At 38.8% G+C, this 12,799-nt stretch overlaps 1 protein-coding gene and 1 pseudogene across 1 annotated transcript in view; both read right to left on the bottom strand.

The window, feature by feature from the left end:
* Efhc2 (EF-hand domain containing 2) overlaps positions 1–12,799 on the bottom strand; it is a 179,474-nt gene that overhangs the window by 34,150 nt on the left and 132,525 nt on the right. The window lies entirely within an intron of this gene.
* On the bottom strand, positions 5,313–5,412 carry LOC118574867 (annotated as a pseudogene).

A 12,799-nucleotide genomic window follows, 5' to 3' on the forward strand; every position in this document is an offset into this window, starting at 1 on the left:
CTGCATAAGCTGAAATTATCCTGGCTTCACTACAACTCAAATTTATATCTGTTGGGTTCCTTCTATGCTTGTTTTAAATAGCTCAGTATCCCACAGCACTCCATGGCTTTATGTGAGGGCTTCACAACCAAGCCACCCCACAGCAGAAACAGAGGCCCAGCTCAGAACCCTGCAGTATGACCTATGTGGCTGCTGAAGAGTGAGAAGTGTATCTTCAACCTAGGGTCTCTTCCCAGAAGCCCATGCCTCACCACTCAGATGTCTAAATGATGGCTGCTACTATTTTGCCCTGCATTTCTCGTGTTCTTTGGGATTTGAATCATATCATCTTACCAAACTTCAACATACTTCACAAGAAAAATTAGGAAATCTTTGCAAAAGAAGTACATTCTAGCTTTATATTGTGGAACAGTAGAAACGGCATGAAATCTACTATTACTGACATTTAAGAGGTAATAACACTAAATAACTACTTTTATCTAGTTCCAAAACATTAGATCACCCCAAAGAAAACCATACACATTAAGTATCTCTTCTTTCCTCCCTCCCACCAGCCTTCTCCCTCACATGGCAGCCCCCAATCTGATTTCAGGTTTTTCAGATTTGCCAATGTCATATTTGGATATTTCATACAAATGGAGTCATATGTGGTTTTTTGTTATTGGGTTATCTCATGTAACACAATGTTCATCCACATGGCAGCATGTTTAAGTACTTGATTCCTTTTTATGGTGGAATAATATCTCATTGTGTGAATATACTATATTTTTCTTATCAGTGTAGTCATGGATATCTAGATTGCTGCCACCCTTTGCTATGATAAACAGTGCTGCCATTAATATTTGTGTACAAGGTTTCGTTTGAATACTTTCTTTGTTTTTTCTTACTTTCTTTGAGATAGAGTTTTGCTACTTAACCCAGGCTAGCCTTGAATCTATTTTGTAGTCCAAGCTATTCTCTAACTCATGCTAATCCTAATACCTCAGCTTTCCAAGTACTGGGATTACAGAGATATGGCACCATGATAATCTGGGCACCTGGTTTCAGCTTGTACTCAGGAATGCAATGTCTTGGCTACATAGTAATCAATTTTTAATCTATTAAAGAACTGCCAATCTATTTCTGCACACTCCACTTTGGCTTTGCATACCCACAGAAACAAATGTCTAGTTTCCACCAATCACAGTCAGTCCTCACCTAAAATTCCAGAGAACCTAAAATAAGACCTTATACCAACATCTCACCTCATCACTTCCTGTCCAGTCACTAAGGAGAAACAATAATATACTTTAAAATCTACCAACCGGGTAGTTCAGCAGTTAAAAGCATGTACTGCTCTTGCAGGGGAACCAAATGCAGTTCCTAGCACCCATAAGCAGCCTATAACTCTAGCTCTATGTGATGATCTGATACCCTCTTCTTCCATGAGCACTGCACTCATGCACACAAACCCACATACAAGCACACATAATTACAAAAAATAAAATAAAATCTAAAAAAAAATTACCTATTGCTGGGCGGTGGTGGCGCATGCCTTTAATCCAAGCACTTGGGAGGAAGAGCCAGGCGGATCTTTGTGAGTTCGAAGCCAGCCTGCTCTACAGAGTGAGATCCAGGAAAGGCGCAAAGCTACACAGAGAAACCCTGTCTCGAAAAACAAAAAAACAAACAAACAAAAATTACCTACTAACTATATTGTTCTTTATCTCACTGATGAATATCAACTATCTTAAATATTCCAATGTCAAGTTACCTTTTTCTTTACCAACACTGTATTACATTCCTAGCACTACCATTTTTCTATTGTTTAATATTATGTTAATAACAGTATGATTTAGTTAATATTAGAAAGGATACTGAAGCCGGGAGGTGGTGTCATATGCCTTTAATCTCAGCACTCGAGAAGCAGAGGCAGGCAGATTTCTGTGAGTTTGAAGCCAGCCTCGTCTACAGAGTTTCCAGACAGCCAGAACTGTTACACAGAGAAACTGTCTCAAAAAAAAAAAAAAAAAAAAAAAAAAAAAAACCAAAACCAAAAACCAACCAACCAAAAACAAAGAAAGCATACTGATTCTGGTTTTGTAACTAACATCATAAGACTAAAAGAAAGAATAACATGCTATTCTAGGGTAGTGAAGTACCTGTGCAGAATTATGAAACATACAATGAGAAGCAGCTTGACAAGCTTTCCTTCATTAGAGTCATCTAGTCAAGTAATGCTGAATCAAAACGTCATTTTAAAGCTTGGGATCTCAGGCTATTGTCTTACATATCAAATCATTGAAGTCTAAGTAATGTCTTTCAAATAAACTCTTTAAAATGAGTTTTAGCATACATAAGTCCTCAAGAGCCTAAGCCTTAGGCTCTAAGGCTTACAAACAAAAATTAAAAAATGAAAATAAAAAACCCGGTTGAGCCTAAATTAAATCAAGCAACAGTTTCGATGACTGTTAGAACCCTTTCTCATTTCTTTCCATTTGATATTCATCAAATAAAATGTGGTTTTTCTTCCTCTAATCAGAAGTCATGCATGGTTGCTCACATCCTGCACTCCCTCAGGCTTCCTCTCATACCTGAGAACCAAAGAAATCTCCACTTGATTGTCACTTACATCCCTGCATGGAATACTGTTGCACTAAGACATTGATAGATGGGAGAGGGTAACAGAGGTAGCTGATAGAATATATGTCAGGGGTAATGGAAATGGAAACATACATCAAAATGGTGCTAGTACAAATACATGGCCAGAGATTCTGCTAGGGCCTAACTGCATTCAAAGCCATCTACAAAGCTCTTCAACCTCATTAGAGAGCTAAGACATTACATATGGCCACCTGGCTAGACAGTAACATCTTCACAGACTACATTTATGAACATATGCTACAAGTGGTTTCCTCAAGAGCTCTGCAACATGATGACCTTGCCACCAGGGCCCAAGAACTCCAGAGGAGAGTTGAAAGGAAGAGGGTCACTTAGGACTATAAGAAAGTCACCTTCGCCTTCCAAGGCCAGAACCTGTTTTGAACTGTGAAATCATGTAGTTAAGTTGGGGGTGGTGGTGGTGCACAAACTGTAAAATTTCTCAGACCTGCACTAAAATCTCAGTCCCAATAACTTGTTAGTAAATGGTAAATCAATTCTCGCCTCTGAACCTGTTTCTCTCGGTGAAATTGGACAAGAGCATTTGTATCAGAGAAGTTTGTTTTGCTTCAGGATCCTTTCAAGATATTAGTATGACCATACTACAATCGTGTGAAACCTTCCCAGGGCTTATCAACTCTCTCAAAGTAAGAAGCTGAAAGCTTCCCAATAGCCTCAAGGGCCAAAGTGACCTGGTCCTTCTACTCTGCTGCCTCTTAGAACTCATCTCCTACAACTCGAATTCTTTCCCCTTGTCCTTGCCCTACTATGCTTCTTGCTCTGCCTCAGAGAAGCCAGACATGGGCCTCGGCAGTTGTCATTCCTTCCAGTCACAATGCTCTTCTCCCAAAAAATCCCAACAGCTTTGATCTTAGGCATCTTCTCATGTGTTCACACGTCATCTCCTCTAGAAGGCTTTCCCTGATCAACACTGTTAAAAGCTTGACTCTTCCTGCCTGCTATCTTCTGCTGCTGCCACCTACCACATCGTAACCTATGCATTATTTTCTTAGTGACTTTGCATACCATCTAGAATTCATGGTATACAAGGGCCAGGGGCTACTTCAATGTGCTAAATCTACAATACTTTACATAGTCCCAAGTATGCTCTAAGCCCTGAATAATAAATTGTTTACTAAAGATGTGAAAACCTAGGATTAAGCAAGCTATGAAAAGCAATTAGCATAGTGACTGGAACTCCAAACAATAAATGAAAGCAATTTTTAGTATTCACACCGTATAATGGAGATTGTTTCAACCTGTATTAAATGGGACAAGTGACTTCTCTTAAGTACATTTATCTTAGAGGACAGGGAATTATTTTTAATGACTCTGAAATCTCAGAACTTGCCATCATAATGGCTAGGGAAAATGGTCTGCTTGTTTTAAATAGTCATATTCAGAGAATAAGTGTAAAGGGATAAACTAACAAGCTCCAGGTGTGCTTTCTTTTATCTACTGGCTAGATCTCAAAACATCACCAATAAGGAATTTTTAGAAATCAAATTAGATGCCCTCTTTCATTTCTTGTTACACATAAAAACAGGCTATCTTCATTTTGGTCAGCTGTAATTGGCAGAGGCACCCAACATCTTAGCTGTAAATTCCTCCAATTTATGTCAAGATCTTAACAGCAATAAGCACACTGAACCTTAAAATACATCCTTTTGAAACTAAAGAATCTTATGACAGTATAATTACTGCCAAATACATCTGCTTTGTAAATCTTGTTTTTGGACATATTTCCTAAGAGAGGTACATCTGTATTGAAAATCATTGACCCTGATTTCTTATTCCAAATAACTGTAAGCAGCTTCTTATTTTCTCTTTATTACCCATTCTCATCTTACTACACATCAAATGCTATGGCTTTTCCTGTTTTGACATGCAGTGGAATGTACATAGTAATTTTAATTTATTTAGTTTGAAATTGACTATGTCATGGTGCACTCAACTCAAGAGCTGTTTGGGTGTAGCCAAACAAAAAGATATTTTCATGCAGTTAAGAGCAACTGATGTACATTATTAACAGTCTATTTTTCACAGAGGCATAATTTTAGACAGCCTTTAAAACATTCAGGTATAATTCCACCATTTGGGACAATGCATTTAAATGAACTGACGTGACAGCGATTTTTGTTATTATTTCTTAAATTGTGTGATCATTTCTTTTTTAGAAAAGCAAATAGAAATCTGGGGGATGGTGATTAACTTGCAATGTGGATAGAAGGGGATAAATAGGCATTTCATTTTGTAGCTAAGGTTTTCATTTTCTGCTACCTCGCTTTGCACTGAGACTATCCTGTTGTTCAGAGATTATTTATTGCCAGGTAAACCCCACTTACTTGGCTTTAGGGGAGCAAGAGTCTCACTGTGTAGCCCAGGCTGGTTTCCACTTCCTAGTGTTCCTATTTCCACCTCTCAAAGTGCTGAGGTGCCACCCTGCTTGTCTTGTGATTGGTTCACACTTTATTGCTAGCTGTTTTAAAGGCTTTTAAAATAACCAGCACAAGTTATGTGGAGGGTGACCCTACATAAGCCCTGTAGTACTGACTGATCACACATAGGCTGAATACAAGAGGCCTGTGCCCTCTATGTGCTTATAAGCAACTCAGAAATTCAACTTACTTCTATCAAACAACTATGACTCCTATAGTCAGAATCTTCATTCTAAAGACTTTATCTAGTATTAAATGATAAATTTGCACAGGGGCCATGCTAATCTTCTCTGTATCATTCCAATTTTAGTATATGTGCTGCAGACTGCTACACAACTCCAGGGAGGCTACCTAGAAAACGGGACCCTAGGAAAGACACAGGGATCACCCAATGACAGAGAAATGGATGAGATCTACATGAACAACCTGGATGACAGTGGGAGTAATGAAGGGCAAGGTTTGAGGGAAAGAAAGCTTAGGGGAGTAGGAGATCCCAGCTGGATCAAGAACAGAAAGGGAGAACAAGGAATAACAGACCATGATAAATGAAGAGCACATGAGAACAGGAATAGGCAGAGTGCTGGAGAGGTCCCCTGAAATCCACAATGATACATCCTCTGTAGACTGCTGGCAATGGTCGAGAGAAAGCCTGATCTGACCTAGTCTGGTGATCAGATGGCCAAACACCCTACCAGTCGAGCTGGAACTCTCATCCAATAACTGATGGAAGTGGATGCAGAGATCCTCAGCCAGGCCCCAGGTGGAGCTCCAGGTGTCCAATTGTCGAGAAAGAGGAGGGACTCTAAGAGCATGAATTGTTGGGACCAAGATTGGAAAAAGCATAGGGACAAATAGCCAAACGAATGGAAGCACATGAATTATGAACCAAAGGCTGTGGAGCCCCCAGCTGGATCAGGCCCTCTGGATAAGTGAGACAACTGAATAGCCTGAACTGTTTCGGAGGCATCCAGGCTGTGGGACCAGGACCTGTCCTTAGTGCATGAGCTGGCTGTTTGGAACCTGGGGCTTACACAGGGACACTTTGCTCAGCCTGGAAGGAGGTGACAGGACCTGCCTGTACTGAATCCACCTGGGTTAAATGAATCCCCAGGGAAGTCTTGGCCCTGGAGGAGATGGGAATGGAGGGGAGGGGCTGGGGGGAAGGTGGGGGTGGGGGCGGGAGTGGGGAGGACAGGGGAACCCATGGCTCATGTGTAAAATTAAAACACAAATATTATAATAATAATAAATAAAAATTTTAAAAAATGATAAATTTGCAAATGTAAAGAATTTGAACAATATATACTAATATATAAAAACAAGATTTATACGCAGTATAAGGGCAAATGCTTAGTCTACCTGATGTCCTCATTGCTGGAAGAACAGAGGGAAGAAGGGATGGAGAAAAGACTGGGAGGAAAGAGGAAAGGGAAGAGACACACACACTCCCCCTATCACTTTAACAGAACCAAATAAACGCTGCTTTGCAATCTGCTTTCTATAAAGGGTTTTGCTCATTGATCTCTAAATAGCTGTGAATATATTTCATAATCTGCTTTTATCTCCCAACTACTATAACATTTCAATGTTATCAGTCTTTTTAAATCAGAATGTTATACCATAGTTCCATCACTTTACATTTCATAGCTTTATAAATAATGTCATAATGAGTATCTGCATACATAAATATTTGTCTACATTTTCAAGTGTTCCCTTTATATCAAGTTTTAGAAATATAATTCATGGAGCAAAAGAAAGGAACATTTTAAAGGATTTTCATATATGGTACTAAGTTATGTCTACTCACCTATTACCAATGAATGAGAACATAGCAATGGATATTATCCATTTTATAATAATATTTATTGTTGAAATTATAATGTAATTGCATCACTTCCCTATTCCCTTTCCTCCATGAAACTCTTCCCATGCAATCTCCTCACTCTCAAATTCTTGGCCTGTTTTTTTTTTCCATTATTGTTACATAAGGGCAAAGTAGCAGAACAATTGAAAGGTCCTGGGCTTCAACCATAGCCACCCCCCCAAATCCCAATTCAACATGCAAGACAATATCATTTTAATGACTACTTGATAAATAAACTTAGCTATATCTTCCTATATTGGTTAGAAAATTATATTTATTCTGGTATGCTCTGGATGCATTATTCTTTATTATGTATCCATTTCACTAACATATTAAATACCAAACTTGATGCAACTGAAGAAAGTAATGGAACAGACCAGAAGCAAAGCCAAGTAGAAGAAACAAAACAAAACTGGCTACAATAAAAGCATGATCAAAAGCTCAGAGAGGGCATCCAGCATATGTATGGATGCAGGGAAATCCAGAAAGACACAACAGCAGAGGTCCTAGGTGAGCAGACCTTGAGGGTGAATGGCAATTTGCTAACCAGGGAAGTAGAAGGGGAGATAGGAATGATGTCGGAAGGAAAAGGACAAAGAACCATATGCTCCAAGACTGAAAGAGAGCAAGAAGATGGCACACTAGAGGAGTTGGGTTAAAAATCCCTGACTGATGCTTTCTTGAATGAGTCACCAGCACGGATTCATTTAAAGCTCACCCAAATCCTCTCAGGAGACTTTGAATTGCCTCATCTCATCGACGAGGAAATGAAGCCCAGGAAGCTTCAGTAAGTTGTCCAGGACACACATATAATAGTTGGTAGAGACAAGATTTGAGCCAAGATAGAGGTTTTCAGATGATTAGGCCACAGCAGAAACAAAGCAAGAGATGAATTCAGAGAACTGACAAGTGAGTCCCAATCAGGAAAGACATGCATGTGGACCATGCTAGAACATCTCAGTTTTCTTCTGCTGATGAAAAAACCTTCTTGAAGAGTACTGAACAAGACAATAATGAGAACAGAGCTAGACATCAGACCATATATGCAAGAAACCATAGGAAGGAAGGCATACCATTGAGCACTGCTTGGACAGAGAGAAGAGGCCGAGAAAGAAAAGTTGAAACACATCAACTAGAGCTGCATGTGTTTGGCCTTGAAAAGTAAAGGGAAATAAAAGAAAAAAATACACACGGTAATTCCTAAAGAAAAATTCTTGATACATGTTGAACATCCATAATTGGAAAATCCCAAACCAGAAGTACTCCAAAATCCAAAATTTTATCTATCTAGCTAGCTGTCTATCTATCATCTATTTATGTGTTTATTTATTTACTTTTGTCTTTATAAGACAGAGTTTCTCCATGTAGCCTGGCTGTCCTGGAACTTTCTCTGTAAACCAGGCCGGCCTTGAACTCACAGAGATCTGTCTACCTCTGCCTCCTGAGTGCTAGGATTCAAGGCATGTGCCACCACTGCCCAGCAAAATCCAAAAAATTTACAATCATCCATTCAAAATGCTATGGATTGTTGAACACTTCGGATTTGGGGTTGGGGGATTAGATATGGTCAACCAGTAAAGCCTACACAAATATTCCCTGATATAAATAAACAAATAACTTCAAAATCTGAAATACTTTCCAGTCCCAAATACTTTTGGGACAATAGGGGCTCAAGGAATTAAATTAGGAGAGATGACGGTGGCTGACTGAAGACAGGTAGAATGTGTCATGATAGTCCCAGTGGAAAGCAGGGAGTTGAGATTTATGATCACAACTTCTAAAATTTTTCCTTTCTGTCACTTTGTGTTGTTTCAGTTTTTTTATGAGTTGGCTGTATCTCCTAATATTGTTCATCTTTTCCAAAAGACTCTAATAGTTAGTGGTTTGCTCATAAAATCTGTAGCTCTATTTGAATTTGACTGTGTATTAACTTGAAATTGTCTTAAAATATCACATATCACTATTTACCTACTTATCAAAAATAAAGGTGAAAAATAATTTTACACACAGAAGGCATTGGAGAAATTCAGTTGTCTCCTTATCTCGGTAATTTTATTTGCGGTATAAACCACATCGTCTACTTTTAACTGTTTTAATGACATCATTCACCTCTCTGAAATGTTTTAGCTTTACACTTTCATGTATAAGTATACATGTGTCTACACAACCTATTTGAATGGTCAGTGTCACTCCATTTTAGAGGTCCTTGAGTTCTTTTCATTTTCCTCTTAGTGACCTCTACCAACTTACTAATTTGTTACTTTGAACAATTGTCTAAAAAGTTGTTTTCACTTTTCTTGAACTTTGAATTTCTTATGACCCATGTACAAAAAAGCAACTTGCCCCTACTTTTTTTCTTTAACTTCAGAGCATTGAAGATTTGATCTAGCCCGTCCTTGCATTACCTGCAGCTACAGCTTTCTGGTTTCTAGGTCAATGGTTCTGCTGCTGGGTGCTGCTTGTACGCCATCTTGCTATGATGTTTGTTAGTGTCTTTTCTGTGTCCTTTTAAGCCCTTACCGAGGTAGAGTGATCTCTTTTCTTATATTTTGCTTGGATGGTGAATTCTCATGATTTCCAGATACAACCAACCCACCCCCCACCCCACCACCACTTTTCAGTTTAGAAAAGGAATTCTTGGGAACAGGAGGTATGCTCTATATCACAGCATATGCTATGCATGTACCAAGTACTAGTTTCTATCCCCACCACTCCCCTCCAAAAAAAGAGGAAGGAATAAAAAAGAAAGAGGATAAATAAAAGATGATTTACCATTACTTTATTTCTGTTGGTTGCCTCTGACTTTACCTCCATCTCTGCTTTCTTCATTGTTTCAATGCATGTAGGAAATGTTCATGAAGCTAATTCCCTGATTTACTATCCCATTTCCTCTATTGTCCAGTTTCCCATTAGGACATCCTGTTTAGTTTTTAATTTAAAAGTATGTATACTTTATAGGCTTTAAATATGTCCTTTCATTATTTTAGTCTTTTTGCTTCTCAAATTTCTCAGTTCTTCCTGAGACTGTATTTTATTATGAACGTAAACACACACCAAATTTGCATCCAACAAATCACTTTAGAGTCTGCATAAGAATCCAGGTTTCATTTTTTTATTGTATGTACAACTTTACAAAGAAGCCTATAGAATAGTCTGGGTGCTCATGGTTCACAAAATCCTAGAGGTTCTATCATAGATGGTGCCTGTGCCTGTGACTTTGCCTGTGCGTGTGTGTTTGTGTGTTTGTGTGTTTGCGTGTGTGTATATATGTGTGAATATGTGTGTGTGAATATGTGTGTATGTCTATATATGAATACACAGTTGGAGTGGTTAAGGAAAGGAAGGATTCAATCAATCCTGGCCTAAATAAATATGCCAAGTCAGTAGGAAAACAAATTACATATACTTGTGGAAAGGAGGGAGAGGTGGAGATATACTAAACTTGGAGACCATAAAGCCACATTTGGGATGGATGTGCAGAAAGGAAAGAAAGAGAGTGAGTAGCAGCATAAATATGAAGAGCCTTGCCCAAATACCTTAACTACTTTAAAGTCTACAGAACTCTTAGCATGCTAGGATCATGTAGCAGACTAGGGATTATGCTGAGTTGATGACTAGTCATCAAAGCAATTAGGTCTCCTATACCAACATACAGATCCAAAAGAGTACTAGAAACAAAAGAATCTATATCATAAGGCTAGAGAGATGGCTCACTCGTTAAGCATGCTCACTGTTCTTGTAGAGGATCTGAGTTCAAATGCCAGCACCTACATTAGACAGCTCACAACTGCCTGTAACTCCAGCTCCAAAGGATCTGATACCCTCTTTGGCCTTTATGAACACCAGAACACATGTACACATAAATGTAAAGCACACATGCATACTTACATTTTAAAAATTTACTTCAATTTTTATCTAAGTATCAATATAAAAATTTCTTAAAATTTTCATTACAGCCTATTTTCGGATCTGAGTCTTGTGTGAGGGCTCTGAGCTTCAGAGGAGGCAGCACTAGGCTTCAGACTCAATTACTTGAATCAAGAGTTACAGATACAATGGAGGCTTTTTAAACTTTGCAACATTATAAGAAATAACTTTTAGTCCAGATAATATAATAAGAACTTGTTCCTGGCTTGCTTTCAATACACTGTGCTTAAAGACTATGTAATAAGCCCTACCGTGTAACCACAAAAGGTATCAGTCCTAAATATAGTAGTTTCAAAAAGTAACAGAAGACATTCATATGCCAATAGCATCTTCTCTAAAGCATGCAAGGCTCTGTATCAAATATAAAACAAATGCTTATTTATTTGGTATTTTACATTTTTATTTATAAAAAGAAATAAGAAAGGGGCTGGTGAGATAGTTCAGCAGGTAAAAGCACTTACTGTGCAAGCCTGACAACTTGGGTTCACTCTTTAGATTCCACAGTAGGGGAGAATCAATTCCTGAAATTTGTCCTCTGAACTCTACATTCATGCCATGGTACATTTACATCCATACTTCTACACATGCACACACACAATAATAACAAACTTCGTTTAGACAAGGTCTCACTACATCCCTGGCTAACTTGTCTCTGCTCCCCGAGTACTGGGCTTAAAGGCTTGCACCACTGTGTTAAGCTACAATAATATTTTTTTTTTTATTAAAAAGTAAAGAAAATTAAGAGCATGGGTAAATTAAAATTAAAAACAAAATGGGGAATCTGGCCACAGTGATTTTGTTTTGTTTTGTTTTGTTGTTGTTGTTGTTATTTTGTTTTGTTTTTCGAGACAGGGTTTCTCTGTGTAGCTTTTGAGCCTGTCTCGGATCTCACTCTGTAGACCAGGCTGGCCTCGAACTCACACAGATCTGCCTGGCTCTGTCTCCCAAGTGCTGAGATTCAAAGTGGGCGCCACTGCCGCCCGGCAATTTTTTCAATTAAAAAGTAAAGAAAAATAAGAGCAAGAGTGAATTAAAATAAAACAAAATGCAGAATGTGGTTGTCAGTCATAGCCTTAACTTCTTTCCCATTTCAGGGCCCAGCCTTATTCCCAGGAGTAAGCAGCTTTGGCAAGTACTACCCCAATAGTTCTTCCCAGGCCACAGAATTGTCACCCAGAGTCTCCAATTTGTATAAAGTTTATTTGTTGCAAGTTTGACTAGCTATAGCGATAGCTGTGTGATCACAAATCTACTGCAGAGGCAAACTGAGCCTGCAGAACAGGAGTGTGTACCTGATGGTATAAATATGTATGTGGGTGGTGGTGGTAAACCTTGTCTACAGTCAGTTCCAATTTTCTGTGATATAGTTCATCACTCCACTCAATACCTCACTCTCCTTGTATCTATGCCCTTGCCTGTATGTGCTATCCCATCCTCTAAAGGGGTCCAATCTCATTCCCTCACCTTGACAATGGAATTGGTCACAGAACATATTTTGCTCAATAGAATAATGTAGAACTCAAGGTATACCCAAGTCTTTAAGAAGGCATCCATGTTTCTCATTCTCTGATGGCTCTTTTGGCATCATGACAAGAATCCATGTCCATTAACCTGCTGCTCTTCAGAGAAGAATGACAAAGGGATTCAGGAGGACCTTGGCTACAACCATCTTGAGCATAACTACCATGACTGCCTCTGAGCAACCCTAGTCTGTTTTCTCCACATAGTTTCCCAGCACACTATAAATAGACACAATCATTGGAGTGGTATGAGGAGCTTTACAATCCAGACTGCAGCACCACAAATATGCCTGACATCTATGACATGAGCTTGAGATAAAGCAGGTACATTCCTGTTTGTATGAAGTCACTTTTGTCCTGGTAATTATATAAGCCCCCGCCTACTAACTCACAATGCAGGGATCTACCTG

This window comes from Onychomys torridus, chromosome X (assembly GCF_903995425.1).
Source record: "Onychomys torridus chromosome X, mOncTor1.1, whole genome shotgun sequence".
NCBI classification, from domain to species: Eukaryota; Metazoa; Chordata; class Mammalia; order Rodentia; family Cricetidae; genus Onychomys; species Onychomys torridus.